Consider the following 8,466-nt stretch of genomic DNA (forward strand, 5'->3'; position numbering starts at 1 on the left):
TTCATTATGTCTTACACTTCAAGAGTATAAGCTCCCTGAAGGCAGGGGTTATGTTTGATTCCTCTTATGCTTCACGATTGTTGACACACAGTTGGTACTCAATGAAGATTGACTAATTTGATATACGCATGTGGTCTTACATGACAATTTTGCTGCTGTAATGAAGACTGATAATTCACTTATTTAACATTCCTGGTATTCTACCTCTGCAATATTTATATACCTCTAACTCTTTAAGTATTAAAACCCACATAGATATTTATATGACCGAAAGCCAAAGTCATCAAATTTGGATTAAATCTTAGTCATCCATTACAGTGAATAATTTTCTTAAAATCTTTATTTTAGACATTGTGGTTTTACTGGGCACAAAAATATAATTTGAAGTATCAATTATTTTAAAATAAAATATTATGCTTCCTTCTAAGAACTTTTTTATTAGAGGCATAGAGCCTGCATCTGGAAAAAAAAATAGGTCATCTGGTGAATTCATAGAGTTGAAAGTAAAAGCAACCTTGAGAAATTATCCAGGACATTACTTTTGTTCATTATAATCTCTTCAAATAGTTTAGGCCAATTTGTATTAATATTATTCTGAGAGAGTCTCCTGTTGAACCAGTTCCTTTTAAATACAATAAAAATTAATAGAAAAACAGACATACAAAATACAAATCCATTTTTAGTATTAGCTTTAACCAATATAAAATTACTTTGTCAAATTGCAATAAAAATACTAATTAATTATTCTGTGTGTGTGTGTGTGTGTGTGTGTGTGTGTGTGTGTGTGTGTGTGTGTTTGAGACTGAGTCTCATTCTGCTGCCCTGGTTGGGGTGCAGTGGTGCGATCTTGGCTCATTGCAATCTCTGCCTCCCGTGTTCAAGCTCTTCTCATGTCTCAGCCTCCCGAGTAGTGGGAACTACAGGTGTGAGCCACCACGCCCGGCTAATTTTTGTACTTTTAGTAGAGATGGGATTTCACCATGTTGGTTGTACTGGTCTCAAACTTCTGATCTCAGGTGATCCACCTGCCTCAGCCTCCCAAAGTGCTAGGATAATAGGCGTGAGCCACTGCACCCAGCTGATTATTCTTAATTTAAGTGCATATCACATCAAAGGCCCATAACAAATAGTTCTGATATGGGCACCAGTTCAAGGATCACACTTTGAGTAGCTCTAGTCTAGAAAATAACTGACCAAACCAACCTTTCTGTTTCTTGAGACACTGTTATACAGAATTTGCAATCAGGTTACAGTCAAGAAGGCTTGCCGGTCTGTGAAATACTTTGTCTCTTTAGGTAGCTTATCTAATATATTGTGTTGATATGATTTCTGAGAGGACAAGCTTCTTTCTCTTTTTTTCAGGATTTTGTCAGTTCATTAAGTATGGATTCATTCTAGCTAAGCTAATACAAAAGTATCTTTTTGGTGAAAAATAATTGTTACAAGTATGCCTTTATAAATAGCGCATTTCCTCCTTGTTGACAACTGTATATAAGAAGATAAATGATATATTCTGTATCATAATTGGGATTATACTTTTGTCAAAACTCAGACTATCACCCTAAAATGGGTGATATTTACAGTATGTAAATTATACTGAAATAAAGCTGACTTTAAAAATGAAGATTATGGGGAGGGGGCCCATCCACTGGAGTTTCTACCAGTGGGTAGGAAATTTGGGACCATTGGGATCAGAAATGTGTGAAGTTGGTTGGATAGAAGCATCAGTATGCTTTCCATATGAAGGATGCTTTGTTTTAGGGAATAGAAAATACTAAGTCCAGGGCCTAAGCCTCCCTCTCCCTAGGAAGGTGCTGTCTGGACAATGCCACCTCTAGCTTTTGAGATTTGTTTTCTTTTTGTTTTGGTCAACACTTGTTTCCTTAGATACATAAACTAAGTCAATTAAGATACAGTCAATTGTTGGTGGCCTGTGAGTCATTTGGGCCATATAAGGTGATTGCATGCTTCCGTTTTGATGCATTTTGTAATTTTCTTCACTCATGACCAGTTTTTTTTTTTTTTTTGTGGTAGAGGTGGGGATTGCCAAAGGATAGCAGACTGGAAACTCCTGATAAGTGGTAGGACTATTCAGTGGAGGTTCAGAGCATAGGGTGCTATAGCCACAAAAGTTTCATAGAAGAGATGGGATTAATATAGTTACCCATGGTTAGGATTTGTACAGAAAAATATTTCAGAGAGGAAACTTGAGGCATGCTGAAAACCAGATTTCTCCTGTAGGCATTGAAAAGCCACAAGTTTTTCACAAAAGATGTATAATCCTTGTTAAAAATCTAGCTAAAAATCCCAATTGCTCAAACCTATACTTTATGTTCATACTGTTTAAGAATTGACAGCATTCAATTTTCTGTATGTGCACTTGGTTTTTCTGACTAGACCATGAGCTCTTATGGGTAAGAAATCTCTTACTTTTGCTTGTCTCAGAGTGGGTAGTACTTACTAAGTTAGCTGAAAAGCATTCCTTATTCTTTTAAGCCATTCCAGTTTATATGTTGATCTTTTTATCAATATCTGTTTTTTTATGTCTCTTACTTAAGTATTCACTCTGACTTATAAGATTGTGACCTATGGTTGGAGAGTAACCTAATACTTCCTTGATAATACACTCCAGTTAATACAAGCCATCCTCATGTCTTTTTTTTTTTTTTTAAGTGGAGATGGAATTCTGACTCATGTTTATCTTGAGTTTATACAAGCTCAAGTCTTTGGCAGGGGTTTTAGCTATTTGTTGTGAAACACAATCTTTGGAAGCTTACCATAAAATGCTCACTGAATGTGGAAACTATGTTATGAAAGGCTGGCACCCTGTGAAATGCTGACTCCCTATGAGGTTTACAACATGATTTGTAGTTGTTTCCCAACTTGGCCTGCAGAACAACTCTGTCATGTCTCATAATGGTGACTCTTGATTGCCAAGCTAGAGTTGAAATCAGAATATCTTGTTCTGACACACGTTTGGTGAGTGGCTTTTAGGTTTGGAGAAGAGTAAATAATCTACCACGGATAATTTCTCCCTTAATGGGCAAAGGGAATGGAGAGAAAGTTATTAGAGTTTTCCATATCAAATATACCCTACTCCTCTACTTTTCCCTCCCCAATGTGGGTTGAGTGAACCCCCTTTGTATGCTAACAGCACTGAGCAATAGTTCATTTAAAACACTTACCACATTGCATTGACATAATAGACACATGTGTCTATTTTTTCCACATTGAGTAAGCTTTTTCAATGGCAAAGACTGATTCTTAGTCACCTCTATATCACCAATGGCTAGTAGAGCATCTGACACATGATGGCTAGAAAATAAATATTTGTTGACTTGAACAAATACTAATAATATTGATAATAGCTAACATTGAGTGTAATGACTTTGCACCAGGCACCACTTTAAGCACTTTACAAATAGTAATTCATTTAACTCTCTTTACAGTCCTATGACGTTCTGTAGTATACAGATCAGAAAAAAAAGAACAATGAATTAAATATCAGGTATACTTAAGGCTGTAAAGCTGGTGAATGGCAGAGGCAGGAATCAAATCTGTGGCTCCAAAGTCTTAGCAACTATGTTACACTTATATATTAGGTAAAAGGAATAGTTTGTCTTCTAACAAAATTGACTATACAACAAGACTAATTAATTAAAGATGGATTCTGATTGGCCAAGAGGAGGAGTTGTTTCTTTTCTGCTAGAGTTTAGCTACCCTTTTCTATTACAACCACCTGTTTCTTAATATGATTGGTTCCAGTCTGTCACCTTTACATACATTTGTGCTGTTAGTTTCTTTTGGATTGCATTTGAGTAGTGGATAAGTTGCACCATTTTATTGGGCAATATGTGAGAACAATTTAGATCTTGAAATTCCATTATGTGTGGCCTCTTAAAAATAATACTTTCAAATCACTTGTGCTTTTAAACTTTTTTTTGTAAATTGTTCTTACTTTTAATTACATGGATAATACATGAATGTTCTCATTGGAAAAAAGGCAAACAACAGAATGTGAAAATTGCACTTTACCTCATCTTCCATCTCAATCCTTCACTAGAAATAACCATTTTATTATCTTGGTGATGTATACTCGATAATATACTTTGTTTCCTTAATGATTTGTCTTGGTTATTGCTTCATGCCAAAACATGTAGATCTACCTCATTTTAGTTAATTGTCGCATAATTATTCAGAAGATGGATGGCAATACATTCTTTATTTCTCTATGGATGGATACTTAGGTTATTTCAGATTTTTTTCTTTTTTTTTTTTTGGCTACTATAGAGAATGCTGTAGGTCATATTTGAGTATAGATTTTATTCAAGATTTATAAGAAATAGCTGTCCGTGGAGTGTGTATGCATCTACTGTAATAAGATATGGTCAAACTGTCTTCCCAAATAGCTGTAACGGTGTTGCTAGTAGTTTCTCCCCCCCCCAAAAAAAACCTTGAATAAATGGAGAAATATGACAAATTCCTAGATGAAAAGGCTCAAGTTTATAAATATGGCAGTTCTCATCAAATTAATCTGTAAATCCTGTGCAGTTCCAATTACAGCCCAATAGAATTGCTCTTCCCTCCTTCCCTCCTTCCTTCCTTCCTTCCTTCCTTCTTTTTTTTTTTTTTTTGCAACAGAGTTTTGCTCTTGTTGCCCAGGCTGGAGCACAGTGGCACGATCTCGGCTCACTGCAACCTCAGCCTCCTGGATTCAAGCGATTCTCCTGCCTCGGCCTCCTGAGTAGCCGGGACTGCAGGCTCACACTACCACACCCGGCTAACTTTTGTAATTTTAATAGAGGTTGGTCTCGAACTCCTGACCTCAGGTGACCCATCCGCCTAGGCCTCCCAAAGTGCTAGGATTACAAGCGTGAGCCACCACACCCAGCCTCAGCCCAGCAGAATTTTTTTAATGGGGTCTGACAGGCTGATTCTGAATTTTAAGAGGTAGAGGAAATAAGCAAGAAGAGTTGAGAAGTTTTGAAAAAAATATTGAATGAGTGTTAATGTTGCAAGAATATCCACACAGTTCAATGAGAGAGAATGGAGAGTCATATATACATAACAATTCAGAAATTTAAAAAGGTAAAATTTCAGTTCTTTGGAAAAAAAATAATAATCTATTTAACAGTGTGGATAAATTTGGCTCTCCTTCTAGAAGCAAAGTTGAATCCTTATTTCACACCCTATGTAACTCCAAATGAATTAAAATTAAATATTGAGTATTTATAAAAAACAACAAAAAATAGGAATTTTAAAGGAAAACTTGAGAAAATATATAATTGGGATTGGAGAAACCTTCTTAAGCCATGGAGGGAATACAGAAATTAGATAAGTAAAATCGATATTAGAATATATAAAATATTACATTTTTAATGAAAGAAATTATAAAATCAAAAGCTAATGGAACAAGATTTACAACATATTTTACAAACAGAAACTTTTTTTCATTTTTAATTTTTTTAAGTTCCGGGGTACATGTGCAGGATGTGCAGGTTTGTTACACATGTAAACGTGTGCCATGGTGGTTTGCGGCACCTATCAACCCATCATCTAGGTATTAAGCCCAGCATGCATTAGCTCTTTTTCCTAATGCTCTCCCCCACTCCCCCTTCCTGCCTCTCTGTGTTCTTATTGTTCAGTTCCCACTTATAAGTGAGAATATGCGGTGTTTGGTTTTATGTTCCTGTGTTAGTTTGCTGAAGATAACGGCTTCCAGCTCCATCCATGTGCTTGCAAAGGACATGATCTCATTCCTTTTTATGTCTGCATAATATTTCATGGCGTATATGTACCACATCTTAATATCCAAAAAGTGTGCTCACAGTGCTGATCACTTAGCTACAAAAAGGGCACTATGATATATTGCAAGTAGGGTTTTAAATTGCCACTGCCCTTCAGAGAAGTAATCTGGCTATAACTGTTTGAATTGAAAATTCAATTCAAAACAAGTATATTTACTTGTGTCAATATCTTCGGAAAGTTACACTTTTAATAAAAGTTCTCCTTGGTGAGGGGAATTGGAGGACTGATAGGAAATATTTTCTGTTTGATTTTTCCCCACATGTATGTATTACATATTACCTATTAAAATAAAACAACAAAAACATTTTTTTATTTTCCATTTTTAAGCGATTCCTTCTGAACAAAAGCTTTTAAAACTATGTAAATACACATATTTTGATCCAGTAATCTCATGCTGGGCAGTCTTATCTACTTTAAAATGTATATGAAATACATTTATAGGCTGCGTGCAGTGGCTTATGCCTCTAATCCCAGCACTTTGGGAAGCCGAGGTGGGTGGATCACTTGAACCCAGGAGTTCAAGACCAGTCTGGACGACATGGCAAAATCCTGTCTCTACTAAATACAAAAATTAGCTAGGCATAGTGGTGCTCACCTGTAGTCCCAGCTACTTGAATGGTGGGTGGGGGTGGTATCTGGGGGGGCAGGAAGGTATGGGGGTGGAGTGGCCCAAAAGAATCACCTGAGCCTGAGACGTTGAGGCTGCAGTGAGCCAAAATCGTCCCACTGTACTCCAGCCTGGGTGACAGAACGAGTCTGTGACTCAAAAAACAAAAACAAGTGTATTATATTTATAAACATGTCTGTTATAATACTATTTAATATTTATACTGAAAAAACTTGCACAATCTGAATATTATGAGCAGAAAAACTGGAAATAATCTGAAATTATTCTTAAATTCAAATATCATGAAATATTTTTCTTCAAATAAAAATTATGAGTGGGCTCTTTATAAACAGTATCAACCTTGAGAGACATAAGTTCATGATGTACTATTACATGAGAAGGACAAGTTGCAGATAAATGAGTTTAAACTGACATAATTAAAAAAAAAAACAAAGCAACATGTAGATATATGTTTGTATGACCATGCACAGACATGTGGTCATATATACATCAGGTTGTGGACATACATTCATCAGGTTAACATTGGTTACCATGAGTAGGAGCGGGGAAGGAATGAGAGAGAAGGAGAAAAGGTGGCGGAAGATAAGAAAGGAAGAAAGGCTAAAAGATAGAAAAATTCTCATGGTATATTATAAAGCAAGCAAATAGAATATAATTTCTACCTTTAATAATACTATTGCAATTGTGTGAACTTTGAATATGCATATAAACAAGAACTACAAGGAAACCTGTATAAATGAAAACATTGATTTGGTTAGGTGATGGGATTATGGACCTTTTTTACTTTGGAATGCAGATATTTTAACATATTTTTATAATATCGTAACATAAATATAAAGATGATATAGAACCTTGAAGAAAATCTCACTTTGTTTATTTTAAATATTGTCCCATCTTCTTCTTTCACTATGTTTTCTATGAAAATTCAGAATCGATGACATCTGAATTTTCATTGCAAGGTGCAAGAATCAATGACATAGGGCAATGAGTTTTACTCTTTGAAAATTATGAGTAAATTTTTTCTTTATTGTTCTGGAATTTTGTAACAGTGTGTCTAAGTGTGGGTCCTTTGTCATACATCTGGCTTGACACCTGATGGGGCTTTTAAATCTGAGGGCTCGTGTCTTTAGTTTTGGAACATTTTCTCTGATTATTGCTTTATCTATTACTTCCTATCCATTTTTTAACTCTTCTTTTTCATTTGGCATTTGTAGACGATAAATGCTGGAACTTCTGGATATATACTCCTTGCTTCCTAACTTTTCTTGCTAATTGTCCTTTGCATTGAATTCTGAGAGACACTATTAATATTATTTAGGGGGAGCTAGTGACTGGATGGGGGCAGTCTAAGGAAGGTTTGGGGATTATTTTTAAACTTCTCTTTCTTGATCTTGGGCTGGTTACATGGATTTGTTCACTTTGTAAGAATTCTTCAAACATTAGATTTCTGATATATACCCACATTTTAATAAGTAATCTTTTAAAAACCTCAAGGCTTTTGGCCTGAACAACTGGGAGGGAGATTGCCATCCACTGAGATGAAGAAGGCTTGCAGGTAGAGTGGGTTTGGGAGAAGATCGGGAGTTCAGGTTTGAACATGTTGAGTTTGAACTGTCTCTTGGATATGCAAGAAGAGGTGTTAGCTATTGTATTCGACCCTGCTAATAGGTTAGGTAAGATGAAGACAGAATTAATTTTAGATTTAGCAATTTGGCGTTCAATAGACCCCCTTAATGAGAGCAGTATTGGTGGACTCGAGGAGAGGGTTGGGAGCTGATTAGAGTGGTCTTAAAAGCATGGAGGAGATGAAATGAAGACAGAAAATATAGGCAACTCTGTTGTTTGCTGTCTGATCTGAAGCCATGATTGGGGCAATTGGATGGGGTCAAACTTCTTGGCTGCTTCTTGCGGGCGTCAAACCTGTTATCACTTGGTTGTCCCATAGTCCATTTATATTTAAGTCTGCCATCTCTGAACTAGAAGCACTCCTGAAGTTCTTCCCACTCTTCAGGAGCCCTTCCTGTGCACCT

Source organism: Cebus imitator, unplaced genomic scaffold, assembly GCF_001604975.1.
Source record: "Cebus imitator isolate Cc_AM_T3 unplaced genomic scaffold, Cebus_imitator-1.0 Scaffold210, whole genome shotgun sequence".
In the NCBI taxonomy this organism is placed as follows: Eukaryota; Metazoa; Chordata; class Mammalia; order Primates; family Cebidae; genus Cebus; species Cebus imitator.